The sequence below is a fragment of the Ornithorhynchus anatinus genome, chromosome 1 (assembly GCF_004115215.2).
Source record: "Ornithorhynchus anatinus isolate Pmale09 chromosome 1, mOrnAna1.pri.v4, whole genome shotgun sequence".
NCBI lineage: Eukaryota > Metazoa > Chordata > Mammalia > Monotremata > Ornithorhynchidae > Ornithorhynchus > Ornithorhynchus anatinus.
The window spans coordinates 83,674,635-83,701,116 of NC_041728.1; the positions used below are offsets into that span (position 1 = coordinate 83,674,635).

General features: G+C 39.2%; 1 protein-coding gene across 23 annotated transcripts in view; it reads left to right on the forward strand.

Moving 5' to 3' along the window:
• Window positions 1–26,482, forward strand: part of RIMS1 (regulating synaptic membrane exocytosis 1) — a 531,371-nt gene that overhangs the window by 146,160 nt on the left and 358,729 nt on the right. The window lies entirely within an intron of this gene.

Below are 26,482 nucleotides of genomic sequence, written 5' to 3' on the forward strand. Positions count from 1 at the left end.
ACTTTTCTACTATGTGACATCTCTGTACCTCACTTTCCTTGTCTGTAAAGTGGGGGTGAAATGCTTGCCTACTTAAACTGTGAACCCCATGGAAGACAGAGACTGTGTCTGAACTATTTATCCTGTGTAAGTAGAGCACTGAGCACATAATAAGCCCTTAACAAATACCAAATAGCAGTAGGGCTTCAGAGAATAAATTCCCTATCTTTGGAAAATCCTGTGCTCTAGAAAGAGACTAGTTCCAATTTATGGATTAATGGGAGCAATATTTTCTAAGTGACCCAAATATCTTCTTGTTTATAAAGTAGATAATCAAAAATACCAGTTCTAGCATATAAATTCTATATTTCTTCCAAATGGCAGGAAGCAGTAGGGTCTAATGGAAAGAGTGAAGGGCTAAGAGCCAGGAGACCTGAGTTTTAGTCTCAGCTCAGCTGGTATGACTTTAGGCAAGCTACTCAGCTCTTGTGTCTCAGTTTATGCATCTGTAAAATGAAAATAAAATGCTGGTTGTCCCTCTCTTAAAATATGAGTCCCATGTGGACAGAGGCTGTGTCCCATCTGATTATTCCTATCTACCCCAGTGTTTAGTACAGTACTTGATACATGGTAAGTACTTATCAAACACCCTATTTACTTGCATAATTACCCCACACCGATTTTGGGGTAAGGAATGAAGGATTATATTTTGGAAGACATAATTGTAAGCCATGAAAACTACATGCTGGGAAAGGCTAGGGAAGAAGTGAAAATAGGACAAAGCTGATGAGGGTAATTAATTACATAGGAATGACTGGAGAAGGAAGAGAACTCAAATAACAGAGGAGGTTTGGAGAACAAATTCATTAAATGCCTATCATGAGACATATGGGGATGTGCAGAAGAAGTAAGAGATATAGTTTCAAGTGCTCCTCGTTTTTTATCTTCCCCTTATTTTTTGGTAGCCAAAACTATGCAAAAGTGTGGGGCATTTATGCAAGTAAATTTGTTATTTTCATTAGCATAATTAGCATTAGCATAACTTCTGTATATGGCTAGTATTCAGAAACTTTAAAAAATATGAATTTTTAAAAGGATGATTGAATAAATCACAATTCAAACCTGAAAATGATCTTTAAGAGAACAGCAATAGAATCTCTTGAGAAATTTGGCTGAGTCTTGGTCCTGTGACTTGGGAACTGAAAACCTGTACCAAGGAATGAATTCGAGTGATAGCGGTTTGTGCAGAATCATTCGCAGAATCATTCGCACTACTTCATTCCTGCCGGCCGAGTTTCCTCTGGAGGACAGAGTGTAGTGAGTGAGGGGTTGGATAGGGGTGCAGCACACTGTGAAGTGCACTCAGAGGTTTTTTCTTTATCACAGGACTCGTTTCTGGTAAAGTGGACCATGAACAATGATTCATTCGTGAGCCTTATTGGCTACAACCCAAACTCACGTTCTTTGATCCTCCTAGCAAACCTTCTAACTAAAAGTCACTTAAGATTCTTCTGACTGACAGATGAAACTCCCTTTTCTTTCAAAGTCACCAAATCATATTTCTCTATAAAGCCCTGCTAAAAAAAAAAAAGAGGATTTTCCTTAATGTTTGATGCACACATTTCTGGTAATGTTATCCATTAACCACTAGGTGCTCATGGGTATATCTGATGACTTATTAATGTCAATCAATCAATAAAGTGCATTTATTGAGTGCTTACTGTGTGCAGAACACTGTCTTAGCGCTTGGAGAATACAACACAACAATTTAATAGACACATTTCCTGCCGGCAACAAGCTTATAGTTTTTGTCATTCATATCTATGCTTTACTCTTTTGCTTACTGAATGTTTGGCTTTTCTTCCCCATTAGAGTGTAAGCTCCCAGAGATCAGTGACAATGTCCTTTCTTTCTATTGTGCCTAGCCCAGAGCTCTACACATAACAGGTGCTAAATCAATGCTATTCTGTAATGGAGAAGCGGCGTGGCTGAGTGGAAAGAGCACGGACTTGGGAGTCAGAGGATGTGGTTCTAATCCCACCTTCACTGCTTTTCTGCTGTGTGACCTTGGGCAAGCCACTTAACTTCACTGGGCCTTTGTTCCCTCATATGTCAAATGGGGACTAAGACTGTGAGCCCCACGTAGGACAACCTGATTACCTTGTATCTACTACAGTGCTTAGAATAGTGCTTGGAGCATAGTAAAATGCTTAATAAATGCCATTATTATCCAGTGCTTAGAACAGTAATAGCACATAGTAAGCATATATATTTCAAAAATAGATTACCAAAGAATAAATCAAAGCAATAAAATACTATATTCTTTCCCCAAATTATAGCAGAGCAGGAAATTCCCAGCATCTCATGATAAAGCTCCTTTCATTGCCGAGGAGATTTAGGACCCAGTAGTTTTTCACAGTTTCAATTTCAGTTTCTGATCCAGTGGTCCAAAGTCAAATCATTCTGGGCCAAAGGATCTTTTGGTTAAATAATGATTTTCCATTTTCAAAACCACCAAACAGATTAAATCTTTTGGCTTCAGGCTATGGGAAAAATAATGTTCTGGTGGGGTATTTGTGTTTGTGTTTTGTGGTGGGGTATTTGTGTTAACCACAACAGAAAGACTGATATGATTTAGAATTGGGTTGAATTATCATAAACAGTGGGCTTCCACTGTTCCTGTGTGCCCTGAAGTTTTTTGAATAGAGTGTATATGAAATATTGAAATAATTAAAAAGAAATTACCTGAGAGATGAATCTTTGCATTATACCCAGGAAATAAAATTTGAAGTCAATAAGGCAAAAAAAAAATGTAAATACTGACTACTGACTGAGTTACTGAAATGCCCCTATTCATTATAGAAATAGTACGAATCACTGTTATTAAAAAAATCTATTTATGTATTTATATTGGGTAAAGTGATATGGATTATAGTTTTAAAATACCAATGAGAAAAGACAGTAGTCATTTTTTTTCTGTTCTGAAGTTTGGCAGTTTTAAAGCAGTTACCATTAATTTATTCTTTGTGCTAGTCATTGGAGACCAGGGATCTTTTGAATATGTTTATGAAGCACTACTCCTTGTTGTGGCTTTATTTCTTTCAGACTTCATTGTACCATTTGACAAAGATTAATTTAATTTGAAATCAGGCCTTGGGATTTGTCAAGTCCTGCAGTTCTTTTTGATGTCTTGGGAAGCACAGCACTAGTGGAATTTGGGATTGGAACAATTCTAAAACTCATACTCACATTAGAAATCCCCAGACTACTTTATTGAAATGCTTTCAAAGAACTGTTTTAGTCAGTATGCTAATCTGTCAGGTAGTGCTTTGAAATGGATTCCCTTTGCCAGAGTGAGAGAGAGAGAGAGAGAGAGAGAGAGCAAGAGTGTTCACACACTGGGGGGTGGGGTGGGGGGACCTGGGAGATATACTCCTTGCTACCTTTGTGGGCAGGGAACATGTTTATCAGCTCTGTTATATTATACTCTCCCAAGTCCTAGGCCCAGTGCTCTGCACACTGTAAACTCAATAGATATGATGGATTGATCGATTGATTTTTTTCTCTCTACACCACTGACAGTGATTCTGCACATAAGGAAGTAACTGACAACTTGAGCTTCAGATATTGTCAGATTATCACAAAGTGTCTAGGAAAGAAAAAGAAAATATGTCAATGAAAAATATTCTGGTGTTAGTGTCCTATTGGTATTCAGGAAGCATGGCAATGAACCTGCAGTGAAGTGCTACTTTGAAAAATGAAGGATGTAATCAAGTGACTTAGTTGATCATGAGTGGGAAGATTAGGAAAAAGAATTACAGGACTTGAAAGGAAAAATATGGTAAAGCATTAGAGCTCATGACGTAAAAAGTGCTAGAAGAAGAAATTTCTCAGAAAATGCAGTGAAATGATAGCAGTGTCTGTTCCCAGCACTCTTTATGAACAGTGACATAGTGACATTGGGCAAAAATGACAAGACACATCTCTTTTTGCTACTATTTTATCTTTAATTCCTCAAGTGGATTCCTGCAGGTGCTTTCTTGGAGTAGTTTGGAACCTAAGCCTAGAGAGGAAGATTAAAAAAAACAAACATGATCCTACTTTGTGTGTGGTCTTCCCACTGAAACAAATTGTTAAATCACCTAAAATCTGTGAATCAAGTACAGATAAGTGATGAAAAGTGTGAAACATACGCATAGGTTCAATAGACAGCAATTCGAGGAGAAAATTAGGTACTGTGGGATCTAATTAGGGTTTACATAGGAACATTATCAATCATTCCATTTTATTTATTGAGTGCTTACTGTGTGCAGATTGCTGTTGAAAGTGCTTGGGAAAGTACAATAAAAAAAGATCTGGTAGTTTTGTTCCCTGCCTATAACAAGCTTACAGTCTAGAAGGGGAGCTCGACATTGATATAAATAAATGGATTAAAGTACAGATATATACAAGAAGTGCTGCAGTCTTGCAGTTCCTCCTGCGTGCAAGACATCTGTACTTGGATGTCCTCTCATCAACTCATTCATTCATTCAGTCATATTTATTGAGCACTTACTGTGTGCAGAGCACTGTACTAAGTGCTTGGAAAATACAATTCCAACTCAAACTTAGTGTGTCTAAAACTGAACTTCTTATCTTTCTACCCAAGCCCTGTCCTGCCCCTCACTTTCCCATCTCTGTAGGCAGTGCCACAATCCCTCCTGTCTCACAAATCGTAACCTTGGTGTTATCCTTGACTCCTCTCTCTCATTCAAGCCACATACTTAATCTATCACTAAATCCTGAAAGTTCCACCTTCACGACGTCGCTAAAATCCTCCCTTTCCTCTCCAGCCACACTACTGCTACATTGAATGAATAAATGAATGATTTAATCCAATTATTTATCCTATCCTACCTTGATTACTATATCAACCTCCTGCCAACCGCCTGCCTCCTGTCTCTCCCCACTTCAGTCCACAGGTCACTATGCTACCCGCAATGCTTTTCTACAAAAACATTCAGGTTATATTTCCTCACTCCTCAAGAAACTGCAGTGGTTGCCCATCCATCTCTGCATCAAACAGAAACTACTCACCATTGGTTTTAACCACCTTGATTAAATGCTTGGCACTCAATCACCTTGCCCTTGCCAAGCTTACACACTACACTCTTTTAATACTAACCTTCTCACTCCACCTCAATCTTGCCTATCTCTCTGTTGACCTTTAGCCCATATCATGACTCTAGCCTGGATCACCCTCTCTCTTCAAATCTGGCAAACGGTTACTCTCTCTATCTTCAAATCCTTCATGAAGGCACATCTCCAAGAAGCCTTCCCTGACTAAGCCCTCCTTTCCTTCCTTCCTTCCTTCCCCCACTTCATTTTGTCACCCTGACTTGCTCCCTTTATACATCTCCCCTCCCAGTCCCACATCACTTATGTTCATATTTGTAATGCATGGCTCAGGGGAAAGAGCCCGGGCTTGGGAATCAGAGGTCATGGGTTCGAATCCCAGCTCTGCCACTTGTCAGCTGTGTGACTGTGGGCAAGTCACCTGTGACTATATATATATATTTAATCAAAATGCCAAAGGAGAACAACTTCATATTGTGACAGCATTTTTATTAATCAATCACTACTGTTTGTTAGGTACAAATTGTGTTCAAGGACGCACTGTGTTAAATGTTTGGGAGAGTAAGATACAATAGAGCTGGTAGAAATGATCCCTGCCTTGAAGAATTCTGCATCTAATTGCACACCTGCCGCTACACTTATCCACTGATCCGTAGCATTTTTCAGTTAATTGTCAATAGTATTCATTGATCACATGGGTGCAATTAACTGAACTAAGTTTTTGGAAGACTACAGTAGAATTAGTAGATGTGATCACTACACTAAAAGATCTTTCCATCTATCCAGGGAGGTAAATACTAAAATAAATTATAGATAGTGGGAAGTGTTAGAGAATGGATATCTATAGCTGAGAGCGATGATGGGTTGTGGGGTCTGAAGTGCATAGATAATGTCAAAGTGCTGAAGGGAGACTAATTAGCGAAGGCTTTCTGGAGGATAGATGATTCAGAAGGGGTTCAGGATGTGCATTTGATTTGCATACTCGCCTATTTTTTGTAATGGTATTAGTTAAATGCTTACTATGTTCCAGGCACTATATTAAGCCCCGGGGGAGATACAAGTTAACCAGGTTGGACACAGTCTATATCCCTTATGGGCATCACAGTATTAATTCCCATTTTACAGCTGAGGAAAATGTTACAAGTGAAGTGATTTACCCAAATTCACACAGCAGACAAGTGGTGGAGCTGGGATTAGAACCCTGGTCCTTCTGACTCCCAGGTCTGTGTTCTATCCACTGGGATACACTGCTCCCAGTAGAGTATGAACTTCTATTTAAGCTATTTCATATTCATCAACATAACTATCTTTGCATTGTTTTCTTTCTACCTACTACCTATCTGAAATTTGATTTGTGTCTGTCCCAACTGATAGATGGTAAGTTCCTTGAGGACAGAATTTGTCTTTTCTAATTTGATTGTCTTCTCCCAAGTCCATGTAAGTGAGGTTACATGTAGCCTAAAGGCCTAAAACATTGATGTGGTTGCAGTATTTAGGGTTACTCTTCACTTTGCTTCAGTATTCAGATGTCCTTTTAGGGTTGTTCAGTATTTTTTTTATCTGAGACAAGATGCTAGGTGGGAATCCTTCCACTTACCTGCTTTTCATTATTATAAATTGGAAATTTATTACAACTTTTGTTTACTAAGAATTTACAAAAATAAAATTTAAAGGCTTTTACATAGTCGTACATATTGTGTTCCTTCGACCTTAACTTGGATTATTTCTGAGAATGCACCAATATTGTCTATTTAACATTTAACAAAACATTCAACTGAGATTTAGATTTGAGTTTGTATTTTGACTTTCATTTGACACATTTTTAAGATCTGGTTCTAGAATAGTGACAAAAAAGAGGTGCTGAGAAAGATTGTATCAAGAGATGTCATAATTGTCTCTGAGTGTAATCAGTGGCACTTCAGGGTCATTTAAAATTATCTTCACAATATTCAAAATGGCAATCACGGATAATCTTTGACATCACCTAATGTCACTTAGCACCATTATTAATGCTTTTTGTAATATGAACAATTAGATTATTAATTTACCACCTTGTTTCCTGTGCAAAATTGAGAAGATTCTTCAGGATAGGTTTTTGTTACTGATGGTGCTGTTTAGGTGCTGGCAAAGAACGTTTTATTGAGTTTTATGTAAATGTGATGAAAGAGATGGAGCATTTAGCAAACACATGTTGGAGGATAAATTTATCTTTTGATTTTTGAAAATAAGAATTACATGGGTTTAACATTATTAAGGGCTTCATTCCTGATCTAAAAGTTCAAAGTACATTTTTTTCAGCAAAATTCCTTTGGTTAGAATCTTAGTCTTCAGTTTTATCTTAGGGCTCCTTTAATGCCTTGCCCCCCATATTGATCTAATCTTTCTTCTGTTGATTCGTGCTGTGGCCATTTCTTTCAGAACTGGCAGCAAACTTATTCTCTTTGAATATTTCTGGCAGTGTCCCTCTAATCAGGCCATATGGTTCTAAATGTGACTTTCTAGGTAAGAGGATCATGGCACTCTCATCATTTACTTACTTTTTCCTGATCTTTGGCAAGGTAGGTTGCTGGGTTACTGCTCCCTCTATATGCACACTGAAAATTTGAAGAATAGTTGAAAGCATCTCTTGCCTAGAACATTTGAGTCATTTACCATCTCTGACCATTTTTTCAAATAGAATCAGCCATTTAATTTCATTGATCAGAACTCTATACCCCATAGATTCAAAGATTCAAAACTGTATTTAATCCTTTGGATAGATTATCCTTTGATAATTCATAACATTTATCCTAGAGATGTCAGATGGTCATTTTCAAAGGTTCATGCCAATTGTTCTAAGGAACTACTGCACCTATGGACTAGGCACAAGGCAGGATTAATGGTGGCCTTGCCCGGCCTTGGATCAGAAGGTGCTAGGAATGAGGACACCTTCAGCAGTCTGTTAGAACCTCTCTACTCAATAAATATGGGGCACTGTAAGGGTCCTCAAATTGCATCGAGGCTTCCCCTCCTCAAATTACACTCTGTCTTTCCCTCCCACTTCTTTTCTTTCAAAGTTAATACAGAGCACAGAAGACAATATTCTTGTGACTCAATTTTTAGTAGAGGAAAGGTTTTTCAAGTCAGGGCTAATAAAATATCCTTGACTAAGTACCACTCCTGTGCAGGGATCAAGATATTTTTTCAGGTTCATGCAAAATAGAAAAGATGAAAAGTATAAATGGAAAAATATAGGGTAGAGAAATAAATAAAATGATCAATAATTTTCCTTTTTCTCCCTAAAAATGCATTTAACATTGGAAACCTTGAATTTCAACAGAATAGAGTGCACCAGATAGTCTCTACAAAAGAACATAATTTTGAGTGTGACACTAGTGCTTTGCTTCAATATTTTCAGTTTACAAGATGATAGTTCTCTGAGATGAAGCCAATCAGCAACTAGAAGTAGATAAGCAGCACGTTTTGCATATAATTCAGAGAAGTAAATTTTTTGATCTTTAATACTGTTGGCAGGCGTGTGACAAGGAGGTAAAAGGTTTACTATTCCTGTGATAATAATTTGGAGAGAATATGTCCCTTGGAAATACAATGCTTGAAATCTTAAAATGTATGTCTGTAGAGAATGTATAATTACTTGTCAGCTTTGTGCCCTTGGGCAAGTCACTTAACTTCTCTGTGCCTCAGTTTCCTCATCTGTAAAATGGGGATTGACTGTGAGCCCTAAGTGGGACAACCCGATTACCACAAGGTGCTTAGAACAGTGCTTGACATCTAGTAAGCACTTAGCAAATACTATCATTATCATTATTATTATTATTATTATTACCCAAGCAGTGACCAGAATAGTAGGTATGATAGTATAATTGGAACAGCACAAACCACTGCTACTAAATGCAATTCCTTTGCTCCAGTTACTAGTCATAAATCCCAGAGCTGAGGTTCCTCTGTCACCATCATGAGAAAACTTCATTATCATCAGTGTGGGAGTCAGAGGTCATGGGTTCTAATCCTGGCTCCACCACTTGTCTGCTCTGTGACTTTGAGGAAGTCACTTAATTTCTCTAAATTACCTAAATTGCCTAAATTACCTCATCTGTAAAATGGGGATTGAGACTGTGAGCCCCACATGGGACAACTTGATTACCTTGTGCCTGCCTCCCCATTCTAAATTGCTTGGGCATGGGATGGGTCTACAACCCCAGTGCTTAGAACCATGCTTGGCACATAGTAAATGCTTAAATACCATAATCATAATTATTAATTATTATTATCGGCATCATCATCAGAAGCACAATAATAAGCCAAACGGATAGAATGCCAAAAATATATTGGCAGTGGTTCATAAATATTTCAAACTTCATCTGAAATGTCTTGATAATTAGGGCTAAAAGGTGTATTTTGATCATTCCATCTGAATGATTTACTCATGTAGATCCATTCTTAATTCAGGGTTTGGAAGATAGATGTGGGTGCATTTTAAAAATGATTTTGAAAGTAAATGATCATCTAGATCTCCAGATAGTGAAATATTTAACCAAATACATAATCTAAGACCTTAATTACACTTAAGTAATTTATTAGCTCTTACCACATAAATATGATAATACCAAAGATTATGTGAAATATGTATTATATATATATCTTATAGTGTGAATTTTCAGTCAAAAGTATTATTAAATTCAGCATGGCACATATTGTTGCAAAGATAAGAAACTGGTTACATTTTTATCATAATGCAATTATTGAAAGTCAGTGTAGTTTGGATAATGTTGAGGTAAAATTGTAAACAAAAATAAAATCTTTACAGACGTTTGTTGGACTAGTTATAGCTGCATAAATCTAGTCGTGTAGTGCAAATTTCAAGTATCAGGAGTCACTGCACTGTAAAAAAACTAGGCCATTGGGATATCATGACTCAAGGAAAGCATCAAAAGTATTATAAATAAATAGAATTTGTTCATATAAAAAACATCTATGCAAACCCCAGGAACATATTTAAGCTGTTACCAGAAGTACCAGAAAAAAAGTATAATAACATTTTCCCCCTGGGGAGATTATTTAATTGTTTCTAAGGCCAGAAATGATTGCACTCTCATAAATATATTTATTATAAAGTGCATAAATTTGACTATTCAAAACAGTCACGTCAGCAAGAGCAGCAAAGGCAGTTTGTGGTTGACCTTTACTATAAAAAGAAAGAGATCATTTTATATCATTTACATCATTACAGAAATTTACAATCTTAGCAGAAGATTGTAGTGTATATGGTAGTCGACTGTAAAAAAAGAACAATTGAATGTATGCCTCTATTAAGTGTTTTGGAACTTTTAATCAGTCAATCAGTAGTATTTATCTGGCACTTATTGTGTGCATTGTATTAAGTGCTTGGGAGCGTACAATATAACAGAGTTGTTAGACACATTCCCTGCCCAAAACAAGCTAGGAGGGGATTCAAGCATTAATATATAAATAAATTACAGATATGTGCATACATGCTATGTGGCTGAGAGGATGGTGATTGAAGGGTATAAATCAAAGTGCAAAGGTGACACAGAAGGGAGTGGGAGAAATGTAATTTCACTGTTTGTATAATTCTTATCTTTCTTTGGGTTCCCATTTCTCCCTTAATAAATCAGTAGTAGCTCAGTGATGGAACTGAGGCCATAATCCAACTCCATATGATTTACTTCAAATCCTTTTTGTCTGTGCCCCACCAACTAAATGGTTGTTTGCATCTGCAGAAAATGTTGAAAATTCCCAGTTATGCTCAACTCTTCATTAGAGAACCTAACATTAGGTAAGGTGTGAAAAGGAACTAAAATAACATTAGATTGTAAACTCTTTAAAGGTCTGTATCATGTCTTTTACCCCTATCATACCCTTATATGATCAATTCAGTGCTCTGTGCACAGTAGTTGCTCAATGAATACTGTTGATTGATTGAACTTGTTAGTGAGAGTGCACTTGGTGATGGAGAGCAGCATTTTGCTATGCAATACTAATTCAGCCTCAGCCCGTGGACCAGTTTTTCTGATGTACTGAGTGTCTCCTCTTCAGGCTTCTCTACTTTTTAACGTCTCATTGATCACCCAGCTGCCACCCTGATTTACCTCCAAGCTGTCCCCAGAGACCATTTAAGCTGGTGGAGCGGAAAGGTGAGGAGGAGCTTTAGGTCAATACCCCCAATGGGCAGCCACCAATCAAGTGGACTCCAGAGCTCATCAGAAGGCATGATTGAGTTTACCATACTGTGGGAAAAAAAATACTCCACTTGGGCTCTTGCTGAGCTGAAATTCGGTCTGATTGGGTTTCATTTGTTTTGCATGTATGAGGAGGAAATACCCTGTATATGGAGAGATTTCGAGGCTAGTGAGGAAGATTCATACAGCTTCTACAAAACATGTCTCTCCTCCATCTGGGCACTGAAGCCTGCCATCCTGGAGAGATGCCATCCTCCTGCCACTACCACCCAGAAGATTCCAATCTGTCCCATTGGAATGTGGCAGGAAGGTGGGGAAGTGGTGGGAGGCAACTTGGTGGCTTCGTTTAAGAACAGAGAGGCAGTTTTGCCTAGTTGAATGTGACCAGGGCTAGAAGTCAGGAAACCTGGGTTCTCATCTCAGCCCTGCCTCTTGCTTGCTGGGTGACTCTAGGCAAGTCACTAAACTGCACTGTGCTTCAGTTTCTCTATATGTAAAATGGGGATTAAATACTTCCTTTCTCCCTTAGACTGTGAGCCCCATATGGAACAGGGTCTGTGCCTAATCTGATTTAATCAATCCCAGCACTGAATACAGTGGCACATAGTAAATACTTAACTAAAATATTATAATTATTATTACTGTTATTGTTATTTGTTATTATTAAAGCCTTATCCCTATGTGAGGAGCTAACCAAAAACCCCCAGGGCTGGTTTCAAATGTTTGGTTACTCAGTCACCCACTGACCTTTCCCATTTTTTTCCAAGCTATTGTGTTCCTTTTTCATGACCCTCTAAAGAACAGACCCCACCTCTGGCTCTTATAGAAGATGCCCGGGCACCTCCATAAGCCAAAGCTACCATTCCACTACATCCCCGTCTAACGTCTATACCCTTAAACAGCTCCTCACTTAGTTACCACCTGGCAGTGGCCCAACCTGTTCTATGCTCTGGAACGGGCAGGAAGAAGGTTTTGTTGATTAGTTTTTTATTTCTCATTTCAGTCTTTCCTTGGATGTGCATCTCCTCACCCTCCCTTTTTCTTAGATTGTGGCTCGCCTGCGACCAGGGCTGAGTCTGAATAACATCCTTGAAACATTTACCAGTGCTTGGTATAGTCCTCTGTTCAAAGTTGGTACTCAAGGAATACCGTAAATACTTGTGAATGAATCACTGGATGACTAAATGACCCTTTTCCTATCCACTTTAAATCTGCCAGACTACAGCTCTCCCCATTTTTAAAACCCTCTAGAAATTCTCTTTGCTTCAGAGGCAATTTTTTTTTCTCCAAATCATATCTCTACATTTTTTTCCTCCAAATCATGTCTCTACAACTACCACCCCAACACTCTGGTACTATGGACATGTATAGCAATCTGTATACGTAATATATATGTATATTCCACTATTTGTCTTGTTTCCTCCTTCTCCCACCTCTTATATTTGTCTGACTCTCCCATTAGATTGTGAGCTTCTTGAGGGTATGGTCTTATCTTTGTTGTATTCTCACAAGTTATTAGTACAGTAGTAGAAACACTGATTTGTTGAGTATTCTCCTATCCACTGGGGCTAGTGGATAGAGCATGGGCCTGGGAGTCAGAAAGACCTGGGTTCTAGTCCCGGCTCCACCACTTGTCTGCTGTGTGACCTCAGACAAGTCATGTTACTTCTCTGGGCCTCAGCTACCTCATCAGTCAATTGTAATTAAGACTGTGAGTCCTGTGTGGGACAGGGACTGTGTCCAACCCCATTTGCTTGTATCCACCTTAGCTCTTGGTACACATACAGTATGTGCTTAACAAATACCACAATTAAATATGATGATTCTTATTATTTTTTTAAAACTCACCTCTTTTAGGTTCGAAACTTCTTGAGGGCAGGGCTTGCATCTGCCCAAATATCACATCTGCTATTAATGGAGCAAGACTTGATTGTTTGACTGATAACTTCGTCCTTATGATTTTCAGCCTATCAGACCAAATTCTGATAAAATGTACTAGTATGAATTAGCCTTACCTAGCAGTCTAACAATGCCAGGCCCTAAAATGTATGCCGGGTCAATTAATGGTTCCACCTTACTATCAGGGCTGGAAGACTTCCTTGATTCTCACCTGGCCACTGATTCGACATAGAAAAACATAGTTGACATAGAAAAACTAGTCTGTCCCAACAATTTTTGTTTAATTCTCCAGAAAGACCTGCTTGAATGTTTATTTTGAATTTTTGATAAACTTTGACAGAGCTTTCTGTCTAGATATGATCAATCTGGAACTAGATAAAGTGCAGAATATTGAAGATCTAATTAGGTAAGATTTAATTAAAAGTCAATTTCCTAGAAATGAAAGAAAATCAATTATGTACCTCAAAGATGTGTATTATAAGGAATGTTGAGTCACAACATCAGTCAGGATCTACTTGATATACAGGTAGAGAAAAAGCTGCATATACTTAATAATAGTAATAATGATGGTATTTGTTAAGCACTTACTAAGTGTCAAGCACAGTTCTAAGCGCTCGGGCAGATACAGGGTAATCACATTGTCCCACGTGGGGCTCACAGTCTCAATCCCCATTTTACACCTCCACCACTCATTTCACTTTGGTTCCCAGATTATTTTTCTAAAAAAAAATGCAGTCCATGTCTCCCCACTCTTCACCCTTCATTTTGAAGAAGAGGGAGAGTAATTGTCTGTAGGATTTGAGGAGGGAAGACATTCCAGGCCAGAGGCAGGACATGGGTAAGGGGTTGGTAGCGAGATAGACAAGATAGAAGTTCAATGAGGTTAGCATTAGAGGAGCAAAGTGTGTGGGCTGGGTTGGAATAGAAGAATAGCGAGGTGAGGTAGGAGTAGGCAAGCAAATTGACTGCTTTAAAGCCAATGGAAAGCTTGCATTTCTGGGCCCCATGGTAGACAGTGTTGCCCATTGTCACTATGAAAGAACTCTGAGAAAGATCTTAGCTAGGGATGCCTAACAGATTATATTATTGTCTTTCCACCCAAACCCTATCCTCCCCCTGACTTTCCCATCAATGTAGACAGAACCCTTCTACTCCCTGTCCCACAACCCCATAACATTGACATTTTCCTTGTCTCAACTCTCTCATTCAACCCACCCAGTCTGTCATAAAATCCTGGCAGCTCTGTTTTTCCAACATCTCTAGAGTCTGCCCTTTCCTTTCTATCAAAAATTTTGCCACTCTGATTCAAGGACTTGTATTCTGCTTTGACTACTGCATTTTCTCCTTGCTCACCTCCCTGTATCCCAGCTCTTCTCTCTCTATTCCTTACTTCAGTTTGTTATCTGGATCAGTGAGAATTCAACCTACAGATTAAATCTGTCACCAACTCTTGTTGGTTCTACCTTCTTCACATCACTAAAATCCACCTTTCCCTGTCCATCTAACTAATATGACACTGATACATCATATCTCACCATGCCTACTACATAATAATGTTGGTATTTGTTAAGCGCTTACTATGTGCTGAGCACTGTTCTAAGCGCTGGGGTAGACACAGAGGAATCAGGTTGTCCCACATGGGGCTCACAGTCTTAATCCCCATTTTACAGATGAGGTAACTGAGGCACCGAGAAGTTAAGTGACTTGCACAAAGTCACACAGCTGACAAGTGGCCGAGCTTGGATTTGAACCCATGACATCTGACTCCAAAGCCCGCGCTCTTTCCACTGAGCCACGCTGCTTCTCTACTCTGCTGACCTAAAATCTCCAGGATATCTAAAATACCTAAAATTTCCCAACTCCTTTCCAATCCCTCCTGCCCCTTCTTTAACTCCCATCTTTCAAGTATCTCAAGGAGAAGTCTTCTGTGTTCTCTCAAATCCCACTCTCTTCACCTGCTCTTTTGACCCCATTCCTTTGTGTCTTATCAAAGTGCCCTTTTTCCCTCCCTGACCACCACCTTCAACTGTTCACTCTCCGGTGGCTTCTTCCCCAGTGCTTTCAGACAATACTCGTGTCTCTCCTATCCTAAAAAAAAACCCCAGAACCCTTCCCTTGACCCCACAGCTCCCTCCAGTTATCATCCCATCTTCCTCCTACCATTCCTTTACAAACTCCTTGAGTCAGTTTTACACATCCTATGCCTCCACTTACTTTCATCTAATTCTCTCCTTGACCAACTCCAGTCTGGATTCCCCAACTCCACTCCACTGAAACTGCCTTTTTAAAGATCACTGGTGATCTTCTTGCCCAGTCCAGTAGCCTCTACTCCATTCTCAACTCTCAGATGTCTTTAATAATGTTGACCACCCCCTTCTCTTGGAAATATTATCTAATCTTGACTTCACTGACACTGACACTGGTTCTCTTCCCAACTCACTGGTTGCTTATTCTCTGTCAATTTCATGGGCTCCTTCTCTGCCTCCTACCCCAAAAGTGTGGGAGGTCCTCATTGCTCATTTTATGGGTCTCCTTTTCTCCATCAACACCCACTTCTTGGAGAACTCATTCACTTCCATGGCTTCAGCTACCATCTCTAAGCAGATTCCCAAATCTCCTCATCTTCCCTCCCAAACCTGGTCCTCTCCCAGACTTCCCTATCACCGTGGATGGCACGACCATCCTTCCCGTCTCTCAGGCCCGCAATCTCGGTGTCATCCTTGACTCGTCTCTCTCGTTCACCCCACACATCCTATCCGTTACCAAGACCTGCCAGTTTCACCTTTACAATATCGCTAAGATCCGCCCTTTCCTCTCCACCCAAACGGCTACCTTACTGCTATGGGCTCTCGTTATATCCCAGCTAGACTACTGTGTCAGCCTTCTCTCTGACCTCCCTTCCTCCTCTCTCGCCCCGCCCCAGTCTATTCTTCACTCCGCTGCCCGGCTCATCTTCCTGCAGAAACGATCTGGGCATGTCACTCCCCTTCTTAAACAACTCCACTGGCTGCCTATCAACCTCCGCTCCAAACAAAAACTCCTCACTCAAGGCTTCAAGGCTCTACATCACCTTGCCCCTTCCTACCTCTCCTCCCTTCTCTCTTTCTACCGCCCACCCCGCACGCTCCGCTCCTCTGCCGCCCACCTCCTCACCGTCCCTCGATCTCGCCTATCCTGCCGTCGACCCCTGGGCCACGTCCTCCCGCGGTCCTGGAACGCCCTCCCTCCTCACCTCCACCAAACTGATTTTCTTCCCCTCTTCAAAACCCTACTTAAAACTCACCTCCTCCAAGAGGCCTTCCCAGACTGAGCTCCTCTTCTCCCTCTACTCCCTCTACCACCCCCCCCCCCCACCTCTCTGCAGCTTAACCCTCTTTTCCCCCCATTTCCCTTTGCTCCTCTCCCTCTCCCTTCCCATCCCCTCAGCACTGTACTCGTCCGCTCAACTGTATATATTTTCATTACCCTATTTATTTTGTTAATGAAATGTACATCGCCTTGATTCTATTTAGTTGCCATTGTTTTTACGAGATGTTCTTCCCCTTGCGTCTATTTATTGCCATTGTTCTTGTCTGTCCGTCTCCCCCGATTAGACTGTAAGCCCGTCAAACGGCAGGGACTGTCTCTATCTGTTGCCGACTTGTTCATTCCAAGCGCTTAGTACAGTGCTCTGCACATAGTAAGCACTCAATAAATACTATTGAATGAATGAATGAATATCTACAGTCGTGATCTCTGTCCATCTCTGCAGTCTCATATCTCCTGCCTTCAGGACAGCTTTACTTGGATGTACACTGACACCTCAACTAAACATGTCTAAAAGAGAAGACCCCATATTCCCACCCAAATCCTGTCCCTACCCTGACTCTCTCATCACAGTAGATAGCACCACCATCCTCCCTATCTCATAAATCCATAATCTTGGTGTTATCCTTGACTCATCTTTATAATTCAGTCCACATATTTTATGTGTTGCCAAATCCTGTCAGTTCACCATCCACAACACTGCTAAAATCTGTCTTTTCCTCTTCATCCTATCCCACCTTGACTGCTTCAGGCTCCTTGCTGACCACTGTAGTTACAACTTGTCTATCTCGCTGATGATATCTTTCCCACATCCAGTCTGTGTGATGGAATGCCCATCCTCTTCATATCTGACAGATGATCACTCTTCCCACTTTGAAAGACATATTCATTTAACCATTCAGTTGTATTTATCTCCAAGAGGCCTTCTCTGAATAAGCCCTCATTTCCTCTTCTCCCACTACCTTCTGTGTCACCCTTGCCCCCTTTATTCACCATCCTCTCAATCCCACAATGTGTGTGTACATAACCATAATATTTTTTCTATTTTAGCATCTGCCACCTACTCTAGACTGTAAGCTTATTGTGGGCAGGGAAAATGGTTACTAACTCCATTATATTATACTCTCCCATTACATTGTACTTTTCACATAAGTGCCAAGTACAGTTAATTGATTAATGGATTGATTGACCTCCCAGCCTTCTGTCTCTCACCACTCCACCCCTCATTTCACTTTGTTGCCCAGATTATTTGTCTAAATAAATTTCAGTCCATGTCTCCCCACTCTTCAGGAACCCCTAGTGGTTGCACATCCATCTTTGTATCAGAGACTCCTTATCATTGGCTTTGAAACACTGAATCAGTTCTCCCCCTACTTACATATCTTGCTGATTTTCTATTACATTCCAGCTTGCCCATTTGATCTCTGATGCAACCACTAATCACTGTATCTCAAACTTGTCCATTTTGCTTATTCCCTTGCCCCTCTAGACTGTAAGCTCATTATGGGCAGAGAACGTTATGCTAATTCTGTTGTATAGTACTCTCTCAAATGCTTAGTTCGGTTCTCTGCACATAAGAAGTTCATTCATTTATTCATTCAATTGTATTTATTGAATGCTTCCCATTTGCAAACACTGTACTAAACTCTTATTATAGTATAATGTAATAACAAACAAACATATTCCCTGCCCATGATAAGCTCATAGTTTAGAGGGGGAGAAAAACATTAATATAATGAATAAATAAATAATTTCTCAATAAATACTATTGATTCATTGATTCGCCCTCTACCTTGGAACTCCGTCCCCCTCAAAAATGACAGACCACTGCTCTCCACCACTCTCCTAAATTTTGAAGTCTTATTAGAATCACATCTCATCCAAGAGGCCTTCCCTGACTATGTCCTCATTTCCCCTGCTCACTTGCCCTGCTGGATTGCCTATGCACTTGAATGAACTTGGAGTACATTCTTCAAGCATTTGAAGTATTTAAGCACTCCCTGCCCCTCTTGGCGCTCAGTCTAAGTAGGAGGAAGTAGGATTGATTGCCCATTTTGCAGTTGAGGAAACTGGGGCCCAGAGAGGTGAAGTGACTTGTCCATGGTCCCACAGACAAGTGGTGGAGTGGGATTGGAACCCAGATCCTCTGACTCCCCAGCCTAGGCTTTTGCCACTGCTGTTATAAGCAGGAAGGCGGCATCTGGCTGGCAGAGCACTAGTGGGTAGAACACTGATGGGTAGAGCTGGGGCCGGGGAGTCAGAAGATCATGGGTTCTAATCCTAGCTCTGCCACTTTCCTGCTGTGTGACTTTGGGCCGGTCGCTTGACTTCTCTGTGCCTCAGTTGCTTCATCTGTAAAATGGGAATTGAGACTCTGAGCCCCCTGTGGGACAGGGACTGTGTCCAACTTGATTATCTTGTGTCTAACCCCGTGCTTGGAACAGTGCTTGACACATAATAAGTTCTTAACGAATGCCATTATTAGTAGTAGTAGTAATAATAATAATAAAGGAGCAGTTTCAGGTAGAGTATGTATCCAGGAAGGGCACTGTCAGAGCACTGAACCATATATTAATTTCCGTCTCCACCTCTATAATGTAAGCTCACTGTGGGCAGGGAATGTGTCTGTTTATTGTTATATTGTATTCTTCCGGGTTCTTAGTACTATGCTCTGCATACAGTAAGCGCTCAATAAATGCAATTAAATGAAATGAAAAATTTGATATTCACTCCACCTTCAGCCCCACAACAGTTATGTATATATTCTGTAATTTATATTAATGCCTGTCTCACCCAGTAGACTGTAAGCTCCTTGTGAGCAGGAAACTTGACTACCAAATCTCTTGTACTTTCCCAAGTACATAATGCAGTGCTCTGCACACACTAAGCACTCAATAAATTCCATCTGTTGATTGATTATTGAGTGGAAGAACTCAGAAAGTGAATTTAAAAGCGAGAATATTAAGTGGACTTTATCAGGGTGAGGTGGGATGGTATAGTTAGAAAATTAGTATTTCTAAATCTTTGTGTTCACTGTTTCATCCCATTATAAAGGGTAATGTAGATAGTGGTGACTTTGTAATGAAGGGCAGAATAAAAGAGTATTGACTTTAATTGAAGCAGAAGAATTTAAGGGAAGAACTCTGTGAAGTGACAAGAAGGTTGTGGTATGTAGAGAAGCATCATGGCATAGTAGATAGAGCATGGGCCTGGAGTCAGAAGATCATGAGTTCTAATCCTGACTCTACACTGGTCTGCCGTGTGACCCTGGGCAAGTCACTTGACTTCTCTGGACCTCAGTTACCTCATCTGCAAAAAATGGGGATTGAGAGTGTGAGCCCAATGTGGGACTGGGGCTGTGTCCAACCTGGTTAAAGCATATCTATCCCAGTGCTTAGAACAGTGCTTGGCACATAATAAGCACTTGAGCACCATAATAATAATTATTATTATTTTCCTAAAGTCTCTTTTTTTTTTTTAAAAAAAAAAAGGCGGACTATGACGCAGTCATTCTACAGTAGGGCAGGGATGCCTATGACAAGCCACATTGTCAGGCAAAAGGGAACTGCAGACTTCCCTTCCAGTCCTGTTTCTCTGATAAATAGTTTATGACAGAGAAATGATTAACCTTCATTCTTTCTTAGATTTTAATGTCCTCCCTAAATTTTCAATTAGCCAAACTAAAAACCGTTTTTAATTTACTCTAGCATTTTTTAGGCCATTTCAGCAGCACTGGGCATGATATGTTGTCTCTTTCTAAAACTTCCACGGCAACTTTCTTTTTTAGGCCCTAGAGTCTAAGAAATCAAAATTTGCTCCTCTGGCTCATCTTTGTGCATATTTGTTTTAGCATGACTGATTTTTAGATTTCTTCTTCTGGACAGACTCTTCTGTCATGGATTTTGTACCCTGTCAATTACATTTCTCAACTTCTCCACTTTAGTGTTCTTTATTGTGTTTTTATGTGCTCAGTGGAATTTGAAATATCTCCCAGATGAACATCATTGACTAATTTTATTAACTGTGCTGCTTATTGAATTAATAATAATGATATATGACATAGTCCTAATTTCTGCAGCATTTCTCAAAATTCTAGCACAAGAAATGAGACTCCTTTTTACTAAATTTTTTTGTTTAAACTTCAGTCAATTTTCAGTCTTTCTGATAATTCTGTCATGCAAGCTAATTTGAAATAATTTTGCAAATAAAATTTCATGAGTTTATGTAAATGGCAGAGCTCAAGAATGTAATATCGCCCTTGCATTCTGTTTCTTCACAGATTCTGCATCTTAGAGGGTTGTCTTTAAAGGTGTAGATTGATGTGGGAGGAATATGAATATGGGAATAATTGTAAGTGGATGTTTAGAAGTGAGGGGGCAGGGGAGTTCAGAAAAAGTGAGGAAAGTCTCAAAAGAGATGGCTGGTTATGAAAAGATGCTACCAGCAAGAAATGTTAATGGAAAGGAGGAATTCATTAGATTGTAAGATTCTTTTAGATTGTAAAATCACTGTGGGAGGGGGATTACTGAATCGTACTCTCCCAAGAACTTACTACTATGCTGTGCACTCACTGGGTGCTCAATAAATGAATGATCAAATATTGGTTGACATACATTTATAGTCTATTTGTGAAGTGATGGGAGTAATGGAATCAATAAACTAACACATGCAGAGGAAATGGAGTAACCCAAGGGCCCTGGCAAAAGTGAGTGCCAGATGAGAGTAGATATTGAAGAAATGAGATTGATGAAGCAATGATTAAAATTTGGGTAGGTTACAAAAGCAGGAAAGTCTCTTTTTAGCAGTGATGGTATTAAAAAGACATGGCATAGCTATGAACAATTGGGTAATAGCAGCCTTGTATATGGCTGTTAGAAACTGGGTGACTATCAAAATGGAAAGTTCAGGAATGCATTGAAATGAAGGAAAATTAAAAAAAAATAGTGACAGACATGATAGGTAGCAAATGCAAGATTGCAGGATGGGAAAGCCTTTCCATACAAATGTTGTAGTGGGGAATTTGTCAGTCATACCTCACTCTTCTCACAACTGTGTCAGAAGTATAAGATTTTTTTATATGGAAGCAACTATAAAATTTCGCCTACATAGCTTCTCGTCCTTTGTGTCCTCTTAGTGTTCCTTGGGATTCAAGGATGGGGGCCTTGTAGCTTTGTAGTCTTTTCAGTAGGGCAGAAGCTCAGGTTTAATAATAATTTGTCAGCTGGTTTTGTAACTGGAAAAATCCCATTGCATCATTTTTGAAGAAGAAGAAGAAGAGAAGCCTGGAAAGGAAGGAGCCACAAGAATGAAAAATGAAGTAGAGGAGGGAAATATGGAAGACAGAGAAGGGTTGGGAAGAAAATCATAATTTTTTTCAAGATTCTTCCACTCATTTAACTGTACAGAAGGCAATTGCCACTGTTTAAAAGACATTTGTTTAAAAGACACTATTTAAATCAAATCACAAATTGCTTCAGACTAACACTGTTCTGACAATAGGCCTCAAATCGAATAAAATTAACATTGCCATTTATCAGAGGCCCTTAAGAAGCCCAAAGGCATGATTTGGCCATTTTCTTGCCCTGTGACAGAAAGGAAATCAATAGAGAACTATAAGGATTAAGAACAAGGACTGGGGAAAAAAAGTGATTCTTGAAATATTTGACTGTTTATCCTTCATCCCTGCTCTTTTTTCTTGAGGAATATTTGCTAGTCCCCCATTTTATTTTTTACTATTTTCAGGTTTGAACTGGAAATTTTCTGTAATGCCTTAGCTCTTATTGCTCTAATGTTCCATTGTGTGAATCAGTGTTGGTCTCTCTTAAAATTGAAGTGTAAATCATAGCTTTGCCAGAACTAAGCACTTATCTGAAGAGAATCAGAACAAATAGTCAAAGGTTAAAATTGAGATTCATTGGTTAGGGGCAGGAAAAAAAACCACATTGAATGCAATGCAAATTTTCAACTGAATTACACTCAAAATGTTAACCACAAATTCAGAAGATATGAACATTGTTTTTCATAGGCTAAAAGATGGATTTTGGACTTCTAAGTTATAGATTAACTGTTGAAATAGGACCTAATCATGGCTAGTGGTTCTAAAATCCTGTATAAAATTTTTGAGATTAGTTGATGGTGGGGTGGCGGTTGTTGGATAAATGTCAGGCCAAGGAGATAGCTTCAGATATTTTAGCAAAGGAAGTTCTAGAGTGGAAAAGTAAAAAGGGTTTCTGCATCCAAACCATAAACATTTTGAGATTCATAAAGTGAGGTCAGATGACTTTAATGTTTCATATTATTTCAGATTTACTAATAATTACTTTGTGTTTACATTTATAGTTTTGTTTGAAATTCCAGGGCTATTTTATTTCTGTGTACTGGGGATGATCAGCATGAATGCTCCCTTGGGCAATTAAAATCTGTTTCTCAAGGGAGAACAGTTTGGCTTGAGTGGTATTCTTTCCTTATTCAATTCAAAGGGCTGGAAAAACTGTCTATCACAATAATAATGTAAACTGTTGTATTTGTTAAGCACTTGCTATGTGACAAGGATTGTTCTAAGTATTGACAGTGTAGCCGGATCAGATCCCTGTCCTGTGTGGGACTACAGTCAGAAAATTGAGACACTGAGACATCAGGTGAAATTTACTCAGATAATTCCAAAGGCCAGTATCAGCATCAAGCTACCCTTAAGAGGTTCAATCCCAGACATATTGGGTTTTCTTTAATTCTGGGGAGTCTTTGGCCATCTGAGCTGGGAAAGCCATTCTTTCATTATCCTTTGCAATGACTAGATCCTCTTTGGACTCTGTATATATGTTTAGTCACTGCAGTTTAAAAATGGGAGCATAAAACCCAGAGAAAAGTGATTAAAAAAATCAGAGGGTTGGAATAGATTCCACAAGTAGAGATTCAAGGAATTGGGTATATAAAACCTGGAAAAAATAGACGATTAAGTGGATGATAATGGATGGAGGCTTTTATGTGGAGACTGCTGACCAGGAGTTCTCCTCACTGGGGACAACACAAACAGAAAAGCACTTAAATTGCAGGAAAATAATTGAGTTAGACATGAAGAAGACTGCATGACTGAAGGAGGGATTACAGGCTGAAGCAGGCTAACGGGAAGGTTGTGGAATTTCCAGTGCTGGAGGTCTGTAAAAACTAAATAAGTAAACATATTTTGGCCACCTGCCTGAAATTAATCTGGTTTATTACTCCAGGATTTGGTCATCAGTGTAATGCTGGGCTCAGGAAAAAGCAATGCAGTCTTTCTGTCATTATTTTTTTGTGGACACAGAGTGTGTCTTCCAACTCTGTTATATTGTAGTCTCATTCATTTATTCATTCATTCAGTCAGTCAGTCGTATTTGTTGAGTGCTTACTCTGTGCAGAGCACTGTACTAAGCACTTGGAATGGACAGTTCAGCAACAGATAGAGATAATCCCTGCCCAATAATGGGCTCACAGTCTAAACGGGGGAGACAGTCAACAAAACAGAACCAAGCATTTAGTATGGTGCTCGCACACAGTAATCTCTCAATAAGTACAATTGATTGATTTACCCAGGCTCTCCGTAGAGAACCAAGGTCTATATTACCAAAATCGGGGTTCATCCACTTGAAATAATTGGTAAGCACAGTGGTGAATCATTGTTCTGTACTCGTTAGTTAAACATACATAGATTTTTAAGGTAAAATGTATCAGTTGACTAGTTCTTATCTAATCAGTAATAGCAAATGAATTTGTATGGCTTGTGATGCAATTTAAGTGTGAATAATTGAAGCATAGGAGGAATTTCAATCTCTAACTTCCTAGACATAGAATCTACTGTTTAATGATATTCCTTCAAATGAAACCAAATTATTTATAGGCATATTTGACAGATTCCTTCAAATGAAACCAAACAAAAATAAAGCAAAAGCATTTTGTAAGTAATAGGTAGTGCATTGGGTCTAGATTGTTTCATACATGTACTACTTTTAATCATACCAATAGGCTATTTTGAAGAGTCATATTTAGATAATGATTGCTTTCAGATTTTTCAGACCTACGGAGAATCTGATTTGAAGAGTTCATATCCCAGGGGTAGGGTGATGTCCGATGCAGTTACAAAAGCTATTATTAATCTGCTTCACTGGTGTTGGGAAGAAAAAGACATGGTATGCAAAGAGTGCCAGAGATTTTAGGATGCAACCTTTGAAGTCAGTTCTATGGGAGCTTAAGAAGTATCCCTTATTCAGTCAATGGTATTTACTGAGTGTGTCCTTTGTGCAGGATACCGTACTAAGCACTTGAGAGAATACAAAACCAGAGAGTTGATAGATACATTCCCTGCCCATAAAGAGCTTAGTTAGGTACAAAGAGCTTCACACACATGCTAGGTCTAAGGCTGCCAAACAGATATGTTTATTAACTCCCAAAAAAATGAATAAAGCCATTGTTTTCACCATGTTTATTGTATATGCTAGTGATCAGAAACATATAAAAACTGAATCTCTAAACACCAGAAATTTACTAATGAAAAGGGGATCAATCTTTCCACTTTTGGTAGTTGATTCAAGTATTAATAAATATGATCTGTAGAGATAGAAAGACATTAAGATCCGTCAATGGGCAGGGATTGTCTCTATCTGTTGCCGAATTGTACATTCCAAGCGCTTAGTACAGTGCTCTGCACATAGTAAGTGCTCAGTAAATACGAATGAATGAATGAATGAATGAATGAATATGAAAGCTGAGTGCTTCTAGTTCAACAGGTAAAGTAAGGTCTCAACAGCCAGGATATTAACTCAACAAACCTGACATTTTCTGTATTCCTATGTATCTTGGGTGTCTTTTTTAAGAACATCTTTTTAGAGAAGCAGTGTTGCCTAGTAGAAACACTAGACTTGGGAATCAGAGGATCTGGTTTCTAATCTTGACTCTGTCATTTGTCTGCTGGGTGATCTAGGCAAGTCATTTACCTTCTCTGTGCCTCAGTTTCCTTATCTGTAAAATTGTTATTGTTATTATTATTCAATATTTTTAAAAAGCATCAGCTTCCTTTTACTTTCTTAATTCTTCAAAAATGTCATTTTCACATTTCAAGTATTCATCTGAGACCTTATAGTGATAGATAAAGGTAACATTTTCTTTGAACCCAGTAGCTTGGATGATGTATTGAAATGGGTTTTGGAACTTTTTGAAAATTGATTTTATTTGTCTCCTAGACAAAGCAGTATAAACTGAATGGTGATAGGGGGCCAATTAGTGGTGCCCATTCTCAGACTGAGTCTTATGCCTATAAATAATTTAAACAATGATCGTCTGTTCTTGTATTTGTGGATATAAGACCGTGACCGATCCCTATAGGCTTTTCTTAGGGAGTCAGTGGTGATTTGCTTTTCTTCTTGTGGTGACATTCACTCTTTCCTCTTCCCTGTTGGAGTCATTTTATTTTCTCTCTCTTCAGTACTTCAACCTTCTAGCCGATAATGACATTCTTATGGAGCTGGGTGAAAAGTGAAACCACAAGTACTTTCTATAGACAGTTAATTCTCTTTAGTAAAAAGACACATTATTCTCATCCTGGACATTTCGGTGCCAAAAATAAGTGTTTTTAAGGAAAGAGGAAACAGCGTATACATTCATGATGAAGATGGTATTTGTTAAGCGTTTACTATCTGCCAAGCACTGTTCTAAGCACTGGGGTAATCAAGTTGTCTCATGTGGGGCTCACAGTCTTAATCACCATTTTACAGATGAGGTAGCTGGGGACACAGAGAAGTTAAGTGACTTGTTCAAAGTCACACAGTTGACAAGTGGCAGAGCCAGCATTAGATCCCATGACCTCTGACTCCCAAGCCCATGCTTTTTCCACTAAGCCACACTGCTTCTTCTACATACTTGCTTCTCATACATTCATAATACCATTTGTTGAATTTGTAGATGGAGCAAGATTTTAAAACATTTAACTGTACTTTGTTTCCACATATACAGGG